The 23,417-nt window shown below is 37.6% G+C and overlaps 1 protein-coding gene, 1 non-coding gene and 1 pseudogene across 5 annotated transcripts in view; 1 reads left to right on the forward strand and 2 right to left on the reverse strand.

Annotated features, from left to right (window-relative positions):
• The window catches only part of BBS9 (Bardet-Biedl syndrome 9), a 440,246-nt gene that overhangs the window by 332,572 nt on the left and 84,257 nt on the right, over nucleotides 1-23,417 (reverse strand). The window lies entirely within an intron of this gene.
• Nucleotides 16,278-16,364, reverse strand: LOC136171302 (small nucleolar RNA SNORD86). The gene has a single exon (XR_010663842.1). It is a non-coding gene; the product is annotated as a small nucleolar RNA SNORD86 (small nucleolar RNA).
• On the forward strand, nucleotides 21,407-22,317 carry LOC136170500 (ferritin heavy chain pseudogene; annotated as a pseudogene).

Consider the following 23,417-nt stretch of genomic DNA (forward strand, 5'->3'; position numbering starts at 1 on the left):
GAGTCCCTTGGACTGCAAGGAGATCCAACCAGTCCATCCTAAAGGAAATTAGTTCTCAATATTATTGGAAGGACTGATGCTGAAGCTGAAACTCCAGTACTTTGGTCACCTGATGCGAAGAACTGACTCATTTGAAAAGACCCTGATGCTGGGAAAGACTGAAGGCGGGAGGTGAAGGGGACAACAGAGGATAAGATGGTTGGATGCATCACCGACTCGATGGACTTGAGTTTGAGCAAGCTCTGGGAGTTGTTGATGGACAGGGAAGCCTGGCATCCTGCAGTTCATGGGGTCACAAAGAGTCAGACACGACTGAGCAACTGAACTGATAGTACCTCTAACCTGAGAAAGATCCAGTGAGTATAATTTTTCACATTCTGCTAGTGTTGATTAGTACATACTATTGTCTAAATATCACAAAGGGAAGAATTCTGTCAAAGAAAAATTAAGTTACTCTAAGGGAATAAACAAAAGGTCAGTCTTCTAATTGATTTATCATCTCTAACTCATACTTACTGTGTACAGTAAGTCCTATAGTAACTATTTCATATTACCTTGATATCAGGGTCAACACTGGAGAAGGTCATGGCAACCCACTCCACTATTCTTGCCTGGAGAATTACATGGACAGAGAAGCCTGGCTGGCTATAGTCCATGGGGTCGCAAAGAGTCAGACACGACTGAGTGACTAAACAACAGGGTCAATATAGTATATATACCTAAATGTTGAAGCTTAAAGAATACTTTACTCAAAAACAAATGAAATTGTATAGAAATTGATTGCAATCTTATTACTGTACCTGATTATGGAAACAAGAGCAATTTTTAAAAAGAAAAATGTTTTGCCAAAGGAGTGCTTTTAAAAGAAAACAAACTGAGATTTGGGGTGCTTATTACTGCAACATACTCCACCCCATCTTGATTGATTCAATAAATTTAACCATTTTAAATAGTCTGAGAAACGTTTCAGGTTGAATATTGTCTTAGCATATGTTCACTGAACACACATCTGAATCACTCTGGCATCTCAAAAGAGAAAGCGATTGTTCCTGTTAATGCTGCTTTGAAGAGTATTCCCTCAATGCTCAAATTCTTTTATAATGCATAGTAGGTTTTTACAGTCAGTTTTAAATTTTTTTATCTATCCTTTATCTACTATACTTATATTAAAGTTTTCAAACCGTAAGGTATGAGATTGTATGGATGCTGTGTGTGTACTTGAATTACCTCTAGACACACAGCCATCTAGACAGAATTAAAGCCTATGTCTCCAGGCCTGTATAACAAATATATCATATGATTACTTTCTTGCCAATGAGAGAGGAGCAAGGTGATATGTGCACCATCCAGACATACCCTTAAAAGGACTGAGTATACCCTCTCTTCCTCTCTTCCCAGCATGATGATAGGGCTGGAACAGCTATCCTGGCCTCAGAGATAGAAGTCACATATTGAAAGCAAAAGAGCTGCCTACCAGTCCTGGACCACTTTATCTCCAAGTGATCAAATTTGACAGAAATAAACATCTTCCTTAATTAAGTTGGGTCTTTATTAAAGTAACCAAATTTGTATCTTAAATAACATAGAACTTATCTGAGCATAAAGACCCATCCAGCTTTGCTGACTCTTAAAATTTAATTTCACTTGATTAGACCCTGGTACCAAAACACAACCAGATATAGAAGACATTGGAACAACTGGGGAAATTGGAATATGAGTGCATGTTAGAGAACAGTAGGAATTATTGTTAATTTTCTTAAGTGTGATCATGGTATGATTACATAAGAGAATGTTCTTATTAAATATATGTTGCAACAGTTATGAGTGAAGTGGCACAAGATCTGTAATTTGCTTTCAAATCATTCATTTAAAAAAAAGTATGTAAACATGTATATGTTAAACATTTACAACTGTTGACTCTAAATGGCGTTAATATGGAAACTCATGTTATTCTGATATTTAAATTTTTCACAATAAAAATGTAAACAAAGTGTTGAAATATATTTCTTTTGTATACAAATGTACTTTTTTAACCATCAAGGAGAGTAGTGAGCACTGGCAAATTGAGCAGGACCTAGGAGGAGAGCAATACATTTAATTTTAGTAAATCAAGAATCAGAGACAGAAGAAATCCAATCAATGAAACAATGTGTTTCATTGACCTATGGGGGAGGATACTACTGTAACCAAAATATAGTCTCTGTATTATTAAGAAATGTGAGAGCAAGACATGTATACTTCCAAGTAAAAGTACCAGTAAAATTTAAATTCATTTCAACATGTTGAATGTCACAGCCTCCCAAAGACCTCAAAGAAGTGCTCCTCAAATTGTGGCCCCCAGACCACCAGCATCAGTATTGTCTAAGGAAATTTTTATAAATGCAAATCCTAGAGTCCCACTCTAATAAATCCATGTAATGAGAAACTCTGATGTTAGGGCCCAAGAAGCCTAGATTTTAACAAGTCCCTAGAGGTTGTTTCAGTATTCCCTAGTAACTTAGTAGTAAAGAATCCACCTGTCAATGCTGGAGACATGGGTTCGATCCCTGGGTCAGGAAGACCCCCAGGAGAAGGAAATGGCAACCCATTCCAGTATTCTTGCCTGGACAATCCCATTGACAGAAGAGCCTGGCAGGCTACACATGGGGTCCAAAAAGTGTTCGACACAACTTGGCGACTAAGCAACGACAAGAGGTTATTTGATGCATGATCAAGTTTGAGAACCACTGTTTTCACATGTTATGACAGACCTAGAGCTTGAAGAAAACTTGAGCCTCAGAGAAAACTTGGCTCCTTAGCATGATATATGAAGTCTTTTTTGCTGAAACTAGCAATATAGAGGAAAGTACTATACTGTCATGTACACATGGATGGCCTCTAGAGTCAGATAATCTGAGTTTAGTCCAGCTCAACCAATTACTAGCTGTTACTTTCAGCTCAAATTCCTTATCTACAAGATGATGCACCTACCTAGTACCCAGTACTTATCTACAAGATGATGTACCTACCTAGTTAGGCATGGTGAGAATTAAACTAAGCAATGTATGAAAATCAGAAGGTCCAGCAGGGGTTAAATACTGTATCACATTATTATCTTTATAATTATTTACTAAGTCTCACACTACATGCTGTATTAATATCTAAATACTTGCTGTCTCCCACGCATATCATGATGGTACACACTTCCTTTCTTTTGCTTATATTATTACCTTTCCAAAAAAAATAAACAAAACTCTCACAATTTTCTTCCGCTGGGATACTGAATGTATACTGGATGCATCCTGGTCATCCATTCTCCTCTCCTCCCATCTTTAGCCACAAAGCTTGAATGAGACGGACTTCATTCTAAACTTGAGGATAGGTAGGCCCTGACTTCTGTAAACTAATTAGTATCCCACTAGTCACAGTGATTGGTTAAAGGATGGTTATAATTTACAGCCAATGAAAGAAACTAAATCCCTAAACTGAGATGAAACTAAAGAAAACCCTACTCTTCCCCCCGGGGAGTCACATGTGAGGCGGATAAGGTCTGGAATCACAGAAGCCATTTGACTTTTACAAGGGTGCAGTGAAGAGATCAGCTCTTAACTGTCTGAGCTACTGCATCAAGTCTCACTTGGAGCCAAACCTATTCATGAGCTTTACAGGTAATAAATTCTCACAAATATTGAAGCTGAGTTGGGTCTCTGTCCCTGAGCCAAGAGGATCAACCCATTTGTCCTCTGAGAGACATCACAGGCTGAAGCTGTGTCTTCCCAGAAACCTTCTCTTTCCCTTCAATTACCCTCCAACTGTGATCCCAGAGAGCCCCACCCTTACCTACCTCTCACAACTAGTGACTGACTGAAATGATCTATTTTTGTGTCTCTCATTAACTCTAGGTTAAACTCAAAGGCAGGAAGGTAAACCTTACTCATCTTTGTATATCCAACAATTAGAAAATGCCTGGCACATAGGAGATACATTAATAAACATCTGTTGAGCTGAAGTAAGCTAGGCAGAATAATTTATTCATCTGCAGCTCAGACTGGCTGAGACTCTGTTCTATGTGTTTCACATACTGCATTTTAAGTACATGAAAAATGCTTTATTTATTACAATCCTGGCCACTGACGTTTAGAAAAATGTAGGGATCAATCCAAAACATTACTCAAAAATAAATAAATAATTCCTTCAAATCACTGTCTTGGAAGTCACTTCAGAAAACATACCAAAGGCTCCCCTTACAGATAATGGGAAAAGAAAGAACAGTCTAGAGAAGCCATGAAAGTTTTGTAGTCCTAATACAACAGCCAACAGGAAGCCTCCATCAAAGCGACGGGATTTCAGGAGCTATTTAAATGACCTCGCCATGAACCACAGTCAGTCTTTACCACATGCTCAGTATTATATTAGGAGCTGTAAGGAACCCAGTACAGCAAGTTACTACTGCCATTTACTGAGCACCTGTTATATTCCTACCTTTGTCCTAATCATTTACCCAGCATATAGCTACATGCTTTACTAACAATAGTCTCATTTTACACATGAGAAGACTGAAACCACAGAGCTTAAATAATTCGTCTAATGCCAAAGAATTAGAAAATGACAATACTAAAAAAAAACAAAAAGACAATACTCAAACCAGAATCTGACTCCATTATAGCACACTAGATCCATGTTTTAAAATAATGTATGCTAACAAATACAATCTAAATGATGTGAAATTGACTAAGTACTATAGAAAACCAGAGAACTTCATTATGGTGAGTTTCCTGTGAAAGGTTTCATGATAGATGTGGGATGTATCCTACCTCTCAACTAAGAATGCCTAGACTGAGAAGGGTAGGTAGAATGAAAAGGAATCAAAGGGAAAAGCAGATGAAATTTCTGCAAGAGAAAAAAGAACATATTAGGAAAAGATACAGAGGCAGCTAGATTTGATATAATGAAATGGATCAAGTCTTACCAATAGGGCATGAAATATAAAAGCAATAGATTGAAAAGATGACAATACCTAAGTGATGCTTCCTCAAAAAGCATGGCTAAACAATACAGGGGAAATATCTTTTAAAGTTGAAATAATTAGGAAGGTTTGGACATTTCATCAGAATTTAAAACCTGATGTTTATCTCATTAATCTTAACCATGATGAGAGAAAAATATGCATTGTGATTTGAAATGCTAATTGCAAGATCTAGGGACAAACTGACAAAACACCTAGCAAAATCATTTTGAAATAATTTTGGAAATGAATATTTTTCATTTCCAAAGACAAAAGAAAAAATTCTGTGACTGTGGGGATGGGTGAGTGAAAAAAAGAAAGTTCTATTATGGCAACTTCATGAAATGAATATTTATTTAAAAAATATATCCCATTTCCTGGTGATAAAATATCATACAGTCAAAGCCTTAACATGATGCATAAACTGATAATCAATTAAATGTTGAACTGACTGCTAGTTTAAGTTATAATTTTACTAAATTATAGCCCATTCACTAAAACGGCCTGTAGCCCTGTGTGTGTGCGTGTGTGTGAATGCACCCATCTCGGTTCCTTCCACCATGCATGACCCAGAGCATTTTCCATCATTCATTACTATAGCAACAAGGGGCCCTTGGAGGGTAGTTCTGAATACCATTTCCTCCATTTTTCTGCTGTCTTTTTCCTCCTGTGGAATCTATGTAGCAGAGTAAGCGGAGGGGCATACATAAAAGGAGACTACCATTACTCAGCATGCTACATGCTTTCTGAATCTCTCTATGCTCATATTTCTTTTACACACTGAGGAAAAACACAAGTGAAGAAATGCAAACGTGACCTGTGGCCAAGCATATATTGCAGTTCAGCATGCAGCTGTCAAAAATACTTGGTCCTTCTCCAAGTCTGAAAAACACATGAAAAACAGCTGCATAGGTAGTCCAAAAGGCAGACAGGAAACATCAAGAGACTGATGCATAGGAACAGAAGAGTCCAAAAGTCTGTGGGACTTCCGCCCGCTTGCCTGATGCATGCATGGAAAAAGGTTTTGTTGTTGTTACAGAAAAACTGAAACGCTAACTTATTGATCTTTATGCAAACTTAACTCAAAAATGATACAACATGTTTGCTATGAGCAAGGATGGAGAAATGTTCAAAGTAGGATTTCAACAGATACTGACTTAAAAACAAATGGTAGGTGGATTTCTACAGCCTGCAAGATTGTAAACTTGCCATTAAATATCATTTCTTAAAGCCCTAAGAAAACAGGGGAAATCAATAAATAGGATACATGTGTTGAGCTAAATGGCTAACATTTTTAAGTATGTACCAGGGAAAAATTATACAAATTCTCAACTATTATTCAAGTGCTACCCAATAAATAACTTCATGAGAGTAATTACTTTAAGACTCAAAAAAATAAAAATTGGGACTACATACTAACTCTTCCTACGAACTTGCCTTTTGACATTTTAATGTGTCTCTTTTTAATAGGAACTTTAATAGGCTTACAAAGACCACTAGTGTGTGTTCCACCAAGTTATTTATCACAATTTCCCCCCCAAACTGTCAACAAGGTTAATAACATATTATAAAGAAATTACGACCATTCATTAAATTAGCATTACATGTGACAGATTCAATACGAATGCAGTGTTAGAGTTTAAAAGGCGGTCCTAAACATTATATTATCACTTGCATCCACAAAATATTGGGTGAATTACATTGTCAGATGCAATGATCATGAAAGGTTTGATAATACTCTCCAGAATTCACATTCATTCAACAAATTCCACAAACATTCACTGTACCTAGCATGTGCTAGGAGAGACGGTTGCTACTCTCAGAATATGGGAGTTCTAACAATGTGAGAACAGAGGCATATTAAAATAATTTAAAAACTTATGTACGGAAGTATGATTAACAGTATCTGGAAAAATTAAGAAAAGCTTCAGAACAGAAATAACACTTGGGTTTTGCAGGCTGAGAAAGAGTTTGCCAGACATTCAGGAAAGCAAAAGCAGAAAGCACACCATTCAGAATCTTGGATTACTAGATTAAAAGAGAGCCATGTTTAAAGAGGAATAAGATCAGTAAACACTGAGGGAGGGTGTTGAGTGGTGAGAGACACTGCTGATGAAGATGGCAGGCATTCTCATCAGAACTGATGGCAAAGCCACAACCGAAGCCCAGATTTGCCACAAACTTATTTTAGCCCGGAAAGCAGGTTTCCTCGTCTGCAAAGCAGCGTATAGGAGAAGATTGTATGATGCTATAGTCAGGACAAAATATAAAAAAAAAAACCATACTAGCTGGTATCTGGTAAGCATTCAATAAATGTTAAGTAATTAATGTTACTGGATTACTAGTTTCTTACAGACGAAATTATGTGAATAATTTCAAATTGGGAGGGAAAAAACCCTTCAGACTAAAAAGGATAAAATTTAATGTGGGAAGGAGCACACACCAAATCAGAAATTCACCCTTTCTGCCAAAGCAAAGGGTTTTTTAAGACTTCAAGAACTATGGAAAATCTCTCAAAACCTAGGTCTGTGTGCGTTTTTGTCTATCCTACATGATTTTCTGTCTATTTTAAGCTTACTTTCCTCAAAACGGCAACTTCTCTAACATGGTCACTATTGAAATCTCTAAAGCAGTACATTATGAGTGTGTCTGAAAGCCCCCTCTGTCAATGAGCTGTCCCTACCTCTGCTCCCTCCCCCAACACACAAATTCTTCCCTGAACCCCACCCTGCCTCTCTCTTATTGATGTTTTTTGCAGGATGACATAAGAAAGACAAGATAGATGATATCATACAGCAAAGCCCATTATTTATTAGCATTCCTGTCTTCTGTCTCATCCAAAAGGAAAATTCTTAAACAGTGAGGGTTGGGGATCTATTTTTTTAAGTAACTGGTTTGAAAGTGAGATAAATTTCTCAAGTAATAACTAGCCATGATAAGAAATCCAGAAAAACTCTTGCCCCAAAAATATTCTAAAAGAGAAAAAAATTTAAGTATTTTGTATAAATACTTCTTTATTTGCAAATACTATCAGTCCCATAAAGACATAACTCCAAAAGCTAAATATTGGCTTTTTGTATATTGTTAACTCTCAATTCTAAAATCATCAGTATATATTAAAAGTCTACATCCCTGAATTCATTATAGCCAATTAAATTAGGTTGTGAAAAAAATAATGCCAGGAGATTCTTAGCTGAGGTTCAACTTTACCTAAACTCATACAATTTAAAAGGCAAATCAAAATGAATTGAGGATACTGACAACAAGGACTTTAAATTTCCTGAAGTGTCAATTCTTATCACAAGGTTCGATGTGCCAGTTAGCCACTGTTTGGTCTATTAAATGCCCTTGGATTCTCCTAAAAGAAGCAGTTAAAATATCATATCTTGAATAAAAGTCATAAAAACAAATACACCAAAGTAATCATCTTAATATACAGATGCAAGCATGTTATCAACCAACTCAAAAAATTCAAAAGTACACCAGTATCTTCATAAATAAGTAGAAATTAATAAGTAGGATATCCAAAGAACTCTTCAATGTATCTGCTAAATGAACTCTAACTACTCCCTCTCATCCAATCCCAACCACCAAATACTTCAGGTAACATGGGGTTCTCAGGTAACATAAGTTTGTCCAAAGGCCCTTATGTATTTGTTACTCTAAGTTCAATGCACCTCAAGTACCATTCCCCCATCTTAACCTCATAAAATCCTTCTAGATGTCCTCCATCCCCAGGATCCAACATCACCACTTTGAAACTTTCTCCAGTCCCCTTCAGGCATAAATAATCCATTCTCCCTCTTTTCTTTCTTAGTACATTCTGCATCACTGCCTATTAGTACTGACAATACTTTTTCCTGGCAATACAGCTAAATTTGGCATATCTCTCTCCCCTCCTCAACTTCCATAAATAAATAATAAAAGCCTTGAAGGCAAGTCCATTTTGTTTTCATTGTCTAGCTCACAGTATTGATTATAGTCCCTTATAAGTCGGTACTCCAAAAACACCTGTTGAAGTCAACTGAATCCTCAGGAAAGTAGAAAACCATGTCAAACTGTAGCACTAGACATAGGATGCTAATGACCATCAAGTAGGTCAAGGTATTTGACAATATTATCATATTCACACTAAAGCCCCACGAGATCTGGCATTATACTTTATTCACCACACCTTTCTACCCCAAATAGTCCCCAGTACATAGCAGAAGTCAAAAAACATTTGTTGAATGAATGAACAGCAGCAAAGTAAATGTGGTATGAAAAAGGCCCTGAAACAATTAGTTTTAACACATGACACTTAAGAAATTAAAATTCTAAATTATTTCAGGGCTTAGTATTATGCCAAAAGACAAAGTATTCAGTATATGCGCAATGTTAGAGATACTAGGAAATACTAAGCAGAAGGGGAAAAGATTAAGGATAACACTGCTTTTAAGAAAGATAAAAGCTTAACAGAAAGACACAGGAGATAAAGGTGGGGTGGGGGAGGACAGCAAAAGGAAAATATATGCATGAGAAGGGAAATCACTTAACTGTAAAGAATAAACTGTGGCAGGCCAGAGAGAATACAAAAGAAATAGAATGATCTTTAAATCCATCAGTATTTTATAAAACTCTAACTTCAAAACCATACACAGATTAAGCCTAAAAGCTTTAGTAATTATTGGAGCACTGAGTACAAAGTCTTTCTCTGGGTAATATGAAACAACAATCATTACCATAGGAAAAGTACTCCCCAAAAAAAGTACTAAATAGGATGCATGCTTGCTCATTCAGTCATGTCTGACTCTTTGTGACCTCATGGACTGTAGCCCACCAGTCTCCTCTGTCCATAGGATTTCCCAGGCAACAATACAAGAGCAGGTTGCCATTTCCTTCTTCAAGGAATCTTCCCAACCCAGGGACCAAACTCGAGTCTCCTGCATCACAAGCGGATTCTTTACCACTGAGCCACCTGCACCGCTGCCGCTGCTGCTTAGCCACTCAGCCATGTCCAACACTGCAGCCCCATGGACTGTAGCCTGCCAGGCTCCTCTGTCCATGGGGATTCTCCAGGAGGGCAAGAATACTGGAGTGGGTTGCCATGCCCTCCTCCAGGGGATCTTCCTGACCCAGAGATCCAGCCCAGGTCTCCTGAGTTGCAGGTAGATTCTTTACCATCTGAGCCACCTGGGAAGCCCCATTAAATAGGATACTCTTGGAGTATTTCTTGTTCTTAGATCAGGATGGCATATCATAAAAGAATAAACTGAGTAAACATGGGGAAAGTAACAAATATAATACAAAGCAGTGGAAAAGACACAGTGGAAAAAGCAGTGATTTTGAATCAAAAAGACCACATGGTCATGTTCTAAACCCTGCTCTGACACATTCTAGATATGCAACTTTGGCTACTTTAATTTCTCTGTTTCTTCACATGCAAAATAAACCTTATCACAATCTCTATACCCCACTGAGTTGCTGTAAAGACTAAAGAAGGGAACATATGCAAACTACCCAGTTTAGGACTTGGAACATGTTCGGAATGCATGTCAATCTTAATTCCAAATTTAGCACACTTAAAAAAAAAATAAACCAACTATCCCTAGTACCTACACTTATATTTTTAATATCAGATACAGCAGTTTAGTCATTAAGTCTCTCTCCTTAAGTGTAAAAGGGAAGTAAACATCTCAGGGCAAAGTTAGAACCAAAAGTAACCAGGATGTTGGAAATGGTTCAGTTCAGAAGTTCCAATCTTTATTTGCTAAAGTCCTTGCTAAAGCAGTGATCCCAGGCTCTTGAACTTCACTGATGTATAAAATTCCAGAAACTACTAGGGAATATCATAGGTTGTAAGCTGCCCTGATAAGGAGATTTAAAATAAATAAATAAATAAGGACTATCATCATAAACACTATCCATATAGACACTGTAAAATAAATAAGTACGAAGTAGAAAATGTCAGTACTAAGTATAGCCCTTTAGTTGAACAAATTTTAGTTTTATGAAAAATTTACTACATTATTTAATTTTTCTTCATTACCCTAAGACCATTTAAAACTTTAATGGGGAATAGCATTTGAGAGCCATTAGCTTATTCCAGCATGAACCACTTTTAAAGAACTCCCCATATTAGCACATATATACCACTAGTAATAAAAAAAAAAAACACCTCAGAAAACAAACACAAAAAGCTTTCGCTTTATAAGAAGAAAGGAAAAACTGGTTTAAAACCTATTGAGATCTAGGTTAGACAAGGAAACAATCATTTTCCATAATATGTTGGTTCTTTACAAACTTACACTATCGGGTTTCTGGAATCAAAAAGTGAGGCAAAGGCTCCCTCTGCTGACAAATAGACAAAGAATCTAATCCTATCAAATGGCTATCAACTTTTCAAAAATTTTGCCACTAACAGGATATCACATGGGCGTTTACTATTCTCTATCAAAGACTAGTTTTACTTTATATCCTAAAACACTGAAATATATCTCCATCTGGCACAAATGTGAAAGACATGTGTAACTAGGCAACACTCCATATGTATTCAATAGATCTTTCTAAACTGGCTTTCAAATTTCTTGGTGTCTACTCTATGCTCTAAGGGTTAACTGAGCTAGAATGTCATGCAAAGAGGAAATTAAGAACTGAGGTGGGTTTCAAGAGATTGCATAGAACAAAGGTAACAATTTCTGAACGCAGTGACAACCTTCTCTCATAGAAATCTCATGAGATTAATAGAAGTAAATCAAAGAATTCAAAATTAACAATAGCAGGTTACAAGCACTGGCCCATATATTATTAACACATCCCTCTCTAGCAACTATTCTGTAACTTGGGAAGATCAAGACCTATCGTTCTCATTCAACTGCAGAGAGACCTAAGGCTCAGGAAGGTTTGATGGTTTGTTAAGGACACACAACCGGTACGCAGCCAAGCCAGAATTCAAGCCTAATCCTTAGACTGCTTCTCCAAGGAAAACTATGCATAAAATAGATACTCCAATGGCGTAATCCCCAAATTCTTTTCTGATTTCAAATTTAACATAGCCGAACATCACAAATACATTCAGTGTGCTTATAAATAGGGCTTCCCAGGTGGCACAGTGGTAAAGAATCTGCCAATGCAGGAGACTCAAGAGACTCAGGTTCAATCCCTGGGTCAGGAAAAGCCCCTGGAGTAAGAAATGGCAACCCGCTCCAGTATTCTTGCCTGGAAAATTCCATGGACAGAGGAGCCTGGCGGGTTACAGTCCATGAGGTCACAAAGAGTCAGACACAACTGAGCAAACACACATGCACATGCTGATAAATATAAAATGTCAAAGATTTCACTTGGGCAGACAAAACTTGATATAGCCTCTTGGTGAACTCCTCACTGTAATTTATTTATTCTTGTCTTATTTCTAAAAGGATTGCTTGAAGAGGTAAATAAAACTAAACAAATTATAAAATAAGTAGATGAGAACAGGACATAAAGCCCTCATTCTCTCAATAAAATTACTGAGCAAAATGTTTGTAAAAAGCAGTATTTTTGCATATATCAATATGCTGCCTCCCCTTAAAAACAGTAAATAAAATTCAGGAGCCAAACACTAAGTGAAAGTGAGAACCATAAAGGTAAACAGAGCCCCTGGGGCATTCTCCTAAACCATATACCCTCAGCATCAGTTTTCACAGTCTCAAAATGTCATATGGTAAAGAAGAAACAGTGGGCCCCACTCTATGTAGGAAATCCAATTGAGCCTGTGTATTATCTTTCTCCCCCTAGTATAAAGCTAAGACCACAAAAGGCTCTTACAGTAAGGAGAACTTAGAAATAGCATCACCCCACCCACCCATACCCCCCCCCACACACACACACATGCCCAAGAGAAAGCAAAATGCATATCTCAAAACTTGGAACAAGATGAAGCAAAACATTGTCTCCTAAGAATTCACAAACCTCAAGCTGATTTTAATGTGGGTTTTCTGACCAAATTCACTCTACTGACTTGCCCAAGAAGCCTCAATCTGTGAAGTCAGTATAAAGTGATCCTGAGTGAGAAGTACCACCAAGCCGCTGACAAAAGAAAACTCAAATCTTTGAAGGAACACACCAATCATTCCCATGGATAGAGTTTCAAGAATATGACTTCACAGGCAAAAAAATCCCAATGTACAAGGAACAGGAGGCAATATGAGCAAGAGACAGCAAAAATACTAGAAAGCAGAATCAGAACTACGAAGACTTCATTCACTGAAATTATCAACAAAGAATAAAATTACTACACCCAGCACAGTGAAAAATAATAAAATTATCAAAAAAACAAAACGAGAGAGAGAGAGAGAGAGACATGAACAGTAACGTAAGATGGTCTAATGTATCTAACTGGATTTTCATTATGAGACAATGGAGAGAATATGAAAGAGGCAATATTCAAAGAAATAACAGCTGAAGATTTTCCAGAATTGTTGAAAAGCATCAATCCTAAGATTCAGGTTTAAGCCAAATAAATTGCAAATAGGATAAGTAAAAATAAATCCTCCCTTAGATGCCTGACAGAGAAACTGCAGAACACCAAAGACAAAAGGAATTTTTTAAAGCAATAGAGAAAAGACTGATTAACTAGCAAAAGAAAAATAGCTAGACTAAGAGATGACTTTTTAACATCAGTGTTTGCCAGAACAGAGCAGAATATTCTTTTGTGGAGCAGGAAAAATAACTGTCAACATAACATTGAATTCCTAGACTTTCTCCCATCTCCTCCCAAAAAAAAAAGAAAGTGAAGTCATTCAGTCATGTCCAACTCTTTGTGACCCCATGGACTGTAGCCCACTAGGCTCCTCTGTCCATGGGGTTTTCCAGGCAAGAATATTAGGGTAGGTTGCCATTTCCTTCTCCAGGGGATCTTCTCAGACCAGGAATCAAACCCGCACCTCCTGCATTGGTAGGTGGATTCTTTACCACTGCTGCTGCTGCTGCTAAGTCGCTTCAGTCGTGTCCAACTCTGTGTGACCCCATGGACTGCAGCCTACCAGGCTCCTCCGTCCATGGGATTTTCCAGGCGAGAGCACTGGAGTGGGGCGCCATCGCCTTCTGCCTTTACCACTGAGCCAGCAGTGAGGCCCACATAGACTTCTGTACTTATCACCATATTGTTGCTACAGTGCTTGGCTCATAAGTGAAAGGAAAGAAGGAAGTGAAAGAAGGATGGAGGGAGGGAAGAAAAGAGGCAGGAGAGATATAACCAACAAGTAAACAATCAACATAGATAAAACTAAAATTTTTACTAAAAAACATAAAAGGACAAGTAAATGAATAATAAGACATATTATATTCCTGGATGGAAAGAATCAATATACAAACATGTCAGTTATGCATTAAAATAATCTATAGATGTGATGCAATGCCAGACAAAATTCCAGCATGATTTTTTTCATGGAACTCAATAAACTGTTTTTCAAGCCTGAAAGGAAAGTGAAAAAAAAAACAACTTATAAATATTTAAAAACAAGACCAGTAAAGAATGATTACTCCTCCCACATATCAAAGCACATTATACATTAATTTTTAAGACAGTATTTGTATTTTTTATAGATACACTATTTATGGACAAATAAATCATTGGCATTCTTTATAGACACACTATTTATGGACATAAATCAAGGGAAAGGAGTAGAGTCTAAGAGCAAATAAATGACTAAACGGGTAATGTGCATATAAGAAAGTCAGCATTTCAAAGAATATTCATAAATGACACTTGGACAACACGATATACATTTGGGGAAAAAATTAAATTAGAGCCCTACTACATATAATATCTAAAAGCAAATTCCAGAAAGTTAAGAAAAGATGTGAAAATATTTTAGAATCACAATGTAAGAAAGATCTTCATTAGAAAGATACAAAGGTCAGAAGCCATAACAAAAAATATCAAAACATTTAACATCAGAAAAAAGCTGAAGTATTTGTACCATTAAGTAAGTGAATAAAGTTAAAAATCTATCATTCACAAGACACAACCTTGGGCAAACTGCTTAATCTTATCAAGCCTAAATTTTCTTGTGCCTGAAATGAAAATAATTACCTAATTTATAGGGTTGCTTTGAGAATTAAATGAGAAACTTAAGGTTAAATCCTTAGCATAGTCTTAGGAGGGAGCACCTAGCAATGGCCCAATGAATTTTTTTTTTTTGCTACTATTTTTAAATTAAGAAAATATCACACATCAGTTTTGCCCATTAAATGGAGATTTTGAACTGCTAAAAAAATGACAATTTCTGACATTGGCACAGATATTACACATAGCGGAGAAAAGCTGTACATTTGGGCCATCTCTCTCAACAAAAAATAATTTACAACGTGTGTCAAAAGCTTTTGGTCTCAAGTGTCTAGCCTTAGGTTTTTTTCATGTGTTTTTATTTTTATTGGGCTATAGGGGATGGATTGGGAAATACCTCTGCAATTCATGTCCCACTGGGGAAATGTCCGCTCTGATTTTCCTGGGCTGGCTTTCGGAGCTTTCTTTTTCTTGGAGCCACTGCTCTTGCTGGCAGCTGTCTCTTCGGGTCCACTGCTGAGTGGCTTCTCCTTGGAAGAGAATTGCCTCTGTTTCCTGGGGACACTCCTGTTCCCTGACTCTTAAGAGTCACTAACCAGTTGGCTCATCTTTGAGCAAAGGTTTTCTAATCATGAGAAGACTTCTACTGCCAGCTCTCTCTTAAAAATCACATCTTCAAGATCTCTTCAAGATCACCAGTTCCTCCTTGGGAAAAAGATTTCTTTTTCTACGGTTTGGAGAAGGAGACAGATAGGTCTTCTCCTCCATTCTCCTGAGGAGCTTCCTGGGGCTTTTGCCTCTTCTTCTCCATGGGTCTTCCACTTGTTTCCTCACATCCCTTTGAAAAACTACTGCTGTTTTCTGAAGATATCAGGGAAATTGCAGCCAGGTGTTTCTTTTCCTTCTTCAAGAGTTTCTCCTCCTGTTTCTCCAGCTTCCTAGTAATCTCAGCCACCACTTCCTGTGAACCACTGCCTCCTGCTTGACATCCAGATTCTTTCATGAAATCTCTCCAATCTCATAGAAGGGCAGCTGCCTCTCAACTTATTCTAGAAGCTTCTTCCCAAATACAAATTCCCTCAGAGAAACAATTAATTCATGAGGCAATACTGCATTTGTTTGCCAGGTATCGGGACATACCACCTTTGTTCTTGGCAGCTTTTGGACCAATGAAGGTAGAGTGACCAAAAAAAAGAGTCCATAATTTGGGGTGTTAGTCCTTGTCTTCAGAGCTTGGGAAATGTGGTCCCTTTGCTGGGCCCAGGGAACCTCTCAGCACCAAGACTGGCCATCACCCCCATAACAGAGGCCTGTAGAACTCAGGGAGCCCTGGTCAACCATCACTACTAAATCCATAGTCTTAGGGTTTTAGTAGAAAAGGAGCTGCCAGGGACTGGGGGTAGAGGACACAGGGAGAGGTTGGTAAAAGGGTCCAAACTGTCAACTATGAAATGAATAAGGCCTGAGGAGCTAATGTAAAACATGCCGATGATAGCACTCTATAGCACAATACTGTATAATTAAAACTGGTTAGGAGAGTAGAATTTAGATATTCTCACCAAAAAAAAAAAAAAAAAGTGAGTTAATGGACGTGTTTTAAATGAAGGGAATCCTTAAACTATGTGTACTATATCAAATCACCATGATGGACACTTTAAATACCTTACAATTTTATATGTCAATTATACCTTGCTAAGGGCTTCCCTGGTAGCTCAGGTGGTAAAAAATCTGTTTGCAATACAGGAGATCCGGGTTTGATCCCTGGGTTGGAAAGATTCCCTGGAGAAGGGAATGGCAATCCATTCCAGCATCCTTGCCTGGAGAATTCCATGGACAGAGGAGCCTGGAGGGCTACAGTCCACGGGATCGCAGAGTCGGACGTGACTGAGTGACTCACACACACACACACATACATACATACCTCAATAAAGTAAAATAAGATAATTTTTAAAATAAAATGGTCATAATTACCAGTATTTGAACCTCTGTGACTGTCAGAATTTCTACTGTTTCCATGACTTTAACCTTTTTTTTTTTTTTATAGATTCCACATAAGTGAATGTAGCATTTTGTCTTTGGCTTATTTCACTTAGCATAATGCCCTCAATATCCATCCATGGTGTCACAAATGGCAGGATTTCCCTCCATCCCCTGAAGTGAGAAATGACAACTCCAGGGGATGGCAATCATTTAAAAATGGCAGTCATTTTTAAATTAGATTGTTTGCTTTTTTATATTAAGTTTCATGAGTCTTTACATATTTGGGATATTAATTCTTTATCAGATATAAGATTCACAAATACTTCCTCCCATTTCACAGTTTGCCTTTTCATTTGGTTAATGGTTTCCCTTGCTGTACAGAAGCTTTTTAGTTTTATGTAATCCCACTTTGGGGGGGATTGAGACTTTTTCCAGCAGGGGTTATTTATTTTAAAATTTGGAAATAATCACATGAATACATTTTTGTTATAATTATAATGCTACAGTCAAAGAAAAGGTCCCCCTTTGTCCCCACTCACTTTTCTTTCCAAAGAACTTATCCAAAAATATAATAGAAATAACAAATCTGAATGGTCATCACTTTCTCAGAAAAATGTATGCTAGCGACTCCCTGCTACTCAAGTTTGATCATCAGGTACCTCAGCTGGTATAAAGAATCCGCCTGCAATGCAGGAGACCCTGGTTCAATTCCTGGGTCAGGAAGAGCCCCTGAAGAAGGGACAGACTACCCACTCAAGTATTCCTGGGCTTTCCTGGTGGCTCAGATGGTAAAGAGTTCGCCTGCAATGCGGGAGACCTGGGTTTGATCCCTGGGTTGGGAAAATCCACTGGAGGAGGGCATGGCAACCCACTCCAGTATTCCTGCCTGGAGAATCCCACGGACAGAGGTGCCTGGTAGGCTACAGTCCATGGGGTCATAAAGAGTCGACTGAGCGACCAAGCACAGCACAACTTTTCTGTGACTATAAAATTTCTAGCATTTCTATTTCTCTTTTTTTGTGGTGCTAAAAAAATGTTCTCTTTTCATTCTCTTCAGTTTTATTGACATAATAGTTGAAAGTTTGTCCAGAGAGCAGATTCTAAGAATTCTTATCACAAGGAAAAAAAATATTTTTCCTTCTTTTTTTGTATCATATGATGGGGTATTAACTAAACTTGCTACAGTAATCATTTCACAATATAAGTCAGTCAGTGAGAATACTGATGCTGTAAACCTTAAACTCATACACTGCTATGTACCATGTGTTTATGTTCCCCTTGTTGCCTTTGCTTTCGGTGTCAAATAAAAAAAAAAAAATCATTGCTATGATCAATGTCAAGAAGCTTGCTCTCCACATTTTCTTCTAGGTGTTTTATGGTTTCAGGTCTTATGTTTAAGTCTTTCATCCATCTGGAGTTGATTTGTGTGTATAGTGTAAGGGGTTCAGCTTCATTCTTTTGGATGTGTCAATCCAGTTTTTCCAGCACTATTACTGAAGAGATTATCCTTCCCCCCCCCTGCATATACTTGATTCTTTTGTCATAAATCAATTCATGAATTAATTTCTCAGCTCTCTGCTCTGTTCTAAGATCTATGGAATACCATATTGTTTTGATTACTATAAGTTTCTAATATAATTTAAAATTAGGAAATATAATTCCTCCAGCTTTGTTCATTTTTTCTCAAGATTGCTTTGACTACTTGAAGTCTTCTGTGGTTCCATACAAGTTTTACAATGTCCATAGTATTCTTCAAAGCAAAATAATAACAATAATTCCACTAACAGTGGTAAAGCAGAGAATTCTCTATAATCATTTAGAATTATATTGCAGTAGAATGTTTGTTGATTTGGTAAATGTTTCTGATATCATTAAGTGAGAAAAAGAACTTAAAAGAGTAAATACAATATGAATCTGACTTTACAGCACTAAAATGCAAAATAAAAAGACAACAAAAATACACCAGTAGTCATAATGATTAACTAGTTCTTAGTGTCAACTAGAGATTATTTTGTTTCTCATCTCATAAAACCTCATCCCAAGTTTCCAAAATGAACATGTTACTTAAAACAAATAAAATTCTTTTAACGGAAGGGGCAGGTATCCATCAAACTTCCCACCATTCCTGAAGCTCAGGCCCCACCAGTGATTGGCTCTGCAGTGGGGTTTAAAGATAAAACTTCAAGCAATGGGATTTTAAAAAATCACATTACCAAATATATAAATTGAACCTTGGCGAGAAAGCAAATGTGTTAGAAAACTTTTGGTAAAATAATGACCTAAATTTTAAAATTGCTGATTTATGGTCTTCTTTCTAGAAGTAGACAAAAAGCAACTATTCCTCACTAGGCTATACTTATTTCATGAAAGAGAAGAATGCCCTCTGTACATGAAATACTTCTCTACCCTTAAAAACAACGGCGTGGGGGGTGGGGCAGAAAGTGAGGAGAGAACAGAGGGAACATGTATTCATGTCCTCATGAAGTAATTAATACAACTTCTAGAGAAGCTCTGTTTCTACCAACTATAAAATGAGCAAACTGCAAATTTTCTAGAATTTTTAGCCAACTGCCTCTATCCTCCATTATAAGATCAACAAATACAACTGTACTCCTAAGTGTAATAAAATATAAATAATAAAATACTTGCCATAGTCAGTCCAATGGAATAGCCACCTGTGAGTTTTACTCTGAGCCTGTATATCAAAGCAGAGTGAGCCAATGCAAAAGAGATTGTCCATGATAGTATATTTTGGAAGCAATCTCCACAGCTAAATAAATCATGAAATATCCATAGACAGAATTCTAGGAAGCCTATACAAGAACAAGGTAAGTCTATATGTTTGGACATGAAAAGATATCCATGTAAATGTAAGAAGCAAGTTATAGATGAATATATAGTAGCAAATAGATGGGGAAACAGTGGAAACAGTGGCTGACTTTATTTTTCTGGGCTCCAAAATCATAGCGGATGGTGACTGTAGCCATAAATTAAAAGACGCTTGCTCCTTGGAAGGAAAGTTATGACTAACCTAGACAACATATTAAAAAGCAGAGACATTACTTTGCCAACAAAGGTCCTCTAGTCAAGGCTATGGCTTTTCCAGTAGTCATGTATGAATGTGAGAGCTGGACGATAAAGAAAGCTGAGAGCAGAATTGATGCTTTTGAACTGTGGTGTTGGATAAGACTCTTCAGAGTCCCTTGGATTGCAAGGAGATCCATCCTAAAGAAATCAGTCCTGGGTGTTCATTGGAAGGACTGATGTTGAGCTGAAACTCCAATACTTTGGCCACCTGATGCGGAGAGCTGATTCATTTGAAAGACTCTGATGTTGGGAAAGATTGCAGGCAGGAGGAGAAGGGGACAACAGAGGATGAGATGGTTGGATGGCATCACCAACACAATGGACATGGGTTTGGGTGAAGTCCAGGAGTTGGTGATGGACAGGGAGGCCTGGCATACTGCAGTTCATGGGGTCACAAAAAGTCGGACACGACTGAGCGACTGAACTGAACTGAACTGATAGTAATCCACTGACATAAAATAAAACAGAAGATGTTTATAAAAGTGTTGAATAATGTATGCAAGTGCAAGGTTGTTCATCAAGCTATTTACCTAGAGAAGAATGAAATTCCATAGGAATTTCAAAAAATTCCAAATTTGCTTTGAATTCCATAGCAAAGAAATTTTTAAGAGAGAGGCTTTCCATTTTTATTCTTTTTTAAAAAATAAAGATGTGTTTGTTTTATGTTTTTAACAAACATATAAAGAATCACCAATACATTCAGTAATTTATAAAAAGAAAAGTATTAAAAGCATTAATGAGTGTATATAATAACAGAAATTAATTACGATGTACAGTTGGCCCTTGGACAAAACAGGGGTTGGGGCACTGACCCTCCACATAGTCTAAACTCTTAATATAACTTTAAAATCAATCTTCAATATCTATGGTTCTACATGAGTAGATTTAACCAATCAAGAATCATGTGGTACTACAGTATGTATTCATTGAAAAAAAAAACTATGTATAAGTGGACCCATATAGTTCAAACTCATGTTGTTCAACAGTCAACTTATATGTATGCATAGAACACAAATTCTATGCCATTAAAAATGATGAAGTAGATTTACATTTATTGAATATGACATTTTTTTCACTGACATGTAGTCACAATTTATAGGGCAAAGTGGTCAGGAATGAACTGTGTTACCCATTTTGTTTAAAGTAGGTGTGTGCGTACATACTAAATTACTTCGGTTGTGTCCGACTCTGTGTTGACCCTATGGTTTGCAGCCTGCTGGGCTCCTCTGTCCACGAGACTCCCCAGGCAAGAATACTGGAGTGGGCTGTCGTGCTCTCCTCCAGGTGTCTAAAGTACACATGTGTATATAAAAGAATATACAGACAGTCTTCGCGGAGAGTCGCCGCGGTTTCCTGCTTCAACAGTGCTTGAACGGAACCCGGCTGCTCGTCCCCCCCCCCAGCCCCGGCAGGCTACTCAGAGCCAGCCCTCGTCACCACTTGACAACACCCTCCGACCGGCCCAAGGTCCCCGCCGCCGCTCCAGCGCAGCGCAGCCGTCGCCGCCGCCGCCACCGCCCCTTCTCATCCGCCCGCCATGACGACCGCATCCCCCTCGCAGGTGCGCCAGAACTACCACCAGGACTCGGAGGCCGCCATCAACCGCCAGATCAACCCGGAGCTCTACGCCTCCTATGTGTACCTGTCCATGTCCTACTATTTTGACCGCGATGATGTGGCTTTGAAGAACTTTGCCAAGTACTTTCTTCACCAATCTCATGAGGAGAGGGAACATGCTGAGAGACTAATGAAACTGCAGAACCAGCGAGGCGGCCGAATCTTCCTTCAGGATATCAAGAAACCAGACCGTGATGACTGGGAGAATGGGCTGAATGCAATGGAATGTGCGCTGTGCTTGGAAAGAAGTGTGAATCAATCACTACTGGAACTGCACAAACTGGCCACTGAAAAAAATGATCCCCATCTGTGTGATTTCATTGAGACTCATTACCTGAATGAGCAGGTGGAAGCCATCAAAGAATTGGGTGACCACGTAACCAACCTTCGCAAGATGGGGGCCCCTGGATCTGGCATGGCAGAGTACCTCTTTGACAAGCACACCCTGGGACACAGTGAGAGCTAAGCCTCAGGCTGGCTTCCCACAGCCACAGGGGTGACTCCTCTGGTCACCAAGGCAGTGCATGCATATTTGGGTTACCTTCACCTTTTCTATTAAGTTGTAACAAAACATCTACTTAAGTTCTTTCTTTAGTACCATTCCTTCAAATAAAGTAATTTGGTACCCAGCAAAAAAAAAAAAAAAAAAAAAAGAATATACAATGGTCAATAGTTAACAATTAGTCATCAAATTTCATAATAACCCACTGTGTAATTGTATTTTCTTCATTTAATTTTTTAATGTATAATCAACTAAATAGCAATAGAGTAATATAGAAAAATATTCCTTAAAGCCATTTTATTACTCACAAAAAAGAGCTATATATCCAACGTTCAAGAATAAATAATTGATCATACAGTTTCTAGTCACACAAAGTACAGTGAAAAGTAAAAGAAACTGTTTATATAAAATGAGAAAATAGCCAAGTATTTCCAATAAAGTTGGTTAGGAATCTGAAGTACCCAGGTAACCACCTCCACTTTTCTATTTCACTTCCTGTATATGCACACACAGTCTGAGTTACTTTGTATATATATGCCAATGCACAAATATTTCCATTTTCAGTTATGTGTATAACTTTAAAAGTCCAATCAATTTTATAAAGGACAAAACAGTTGCCATTGAAGCCAAGAACTTGATTTAATATCATTCCAACAGAAGCAGATGCATTTTAATGTACCTTTATAAAATCCATAAAATATGCATTATAATGAAAGAGAATGCCACAAAACTAACTGTTAAAATGATGATTTTTAACCTTTTCAATGCACAGTAGCAATCAACAGCTTTTTAAAATCCTCAGGCCCAAATGCACGCCAAGGTTTATAAGAGAAAACTCCATTTCCAAGTTCAAAATATTCATCGCTTAAAAGTAATAATAAATCCCCTAGTGAAACACTGGGTTCTGGCTTTAATTAGAAGTCAATGTGCTAAGATTGCCACCTCCTGCTGAATAAAAAGTCAAGTCCTTCATGACCTACCTCAAATGGATTTTCAAAAGACCTCAAATCTGAATCCTGTCTTAAAGACATAAGACAGGAGGATAGAAAAAAAGATATTCTCATGCAGAAGAGTTTAAGTGGGGCCACTTGAACTATCCAATGCTGCCAAATGCAAAATTCTCTTTCCCAAAAAAGTAAAACATATTCTTCTTTGGATCCATGTTCTGAGACAACAGATAAAACACCATACTTGATGGTACTCCTCTAACAAGATATTAA

The sequence above is a fragment of the Muntiacus reevesi genome, chromosome 6 (genome assembly GCF_963930625.1).
Source record: "Muntiacus reevesi chromosome 6, mMunRee1.1, whole genome shotgun sequence".
NCBI lineage: Eukaryota > Metazoa > Chordata > Mammalia > Artiodactyla > Cervidae > Muntiacus > Muntiacus reevesi.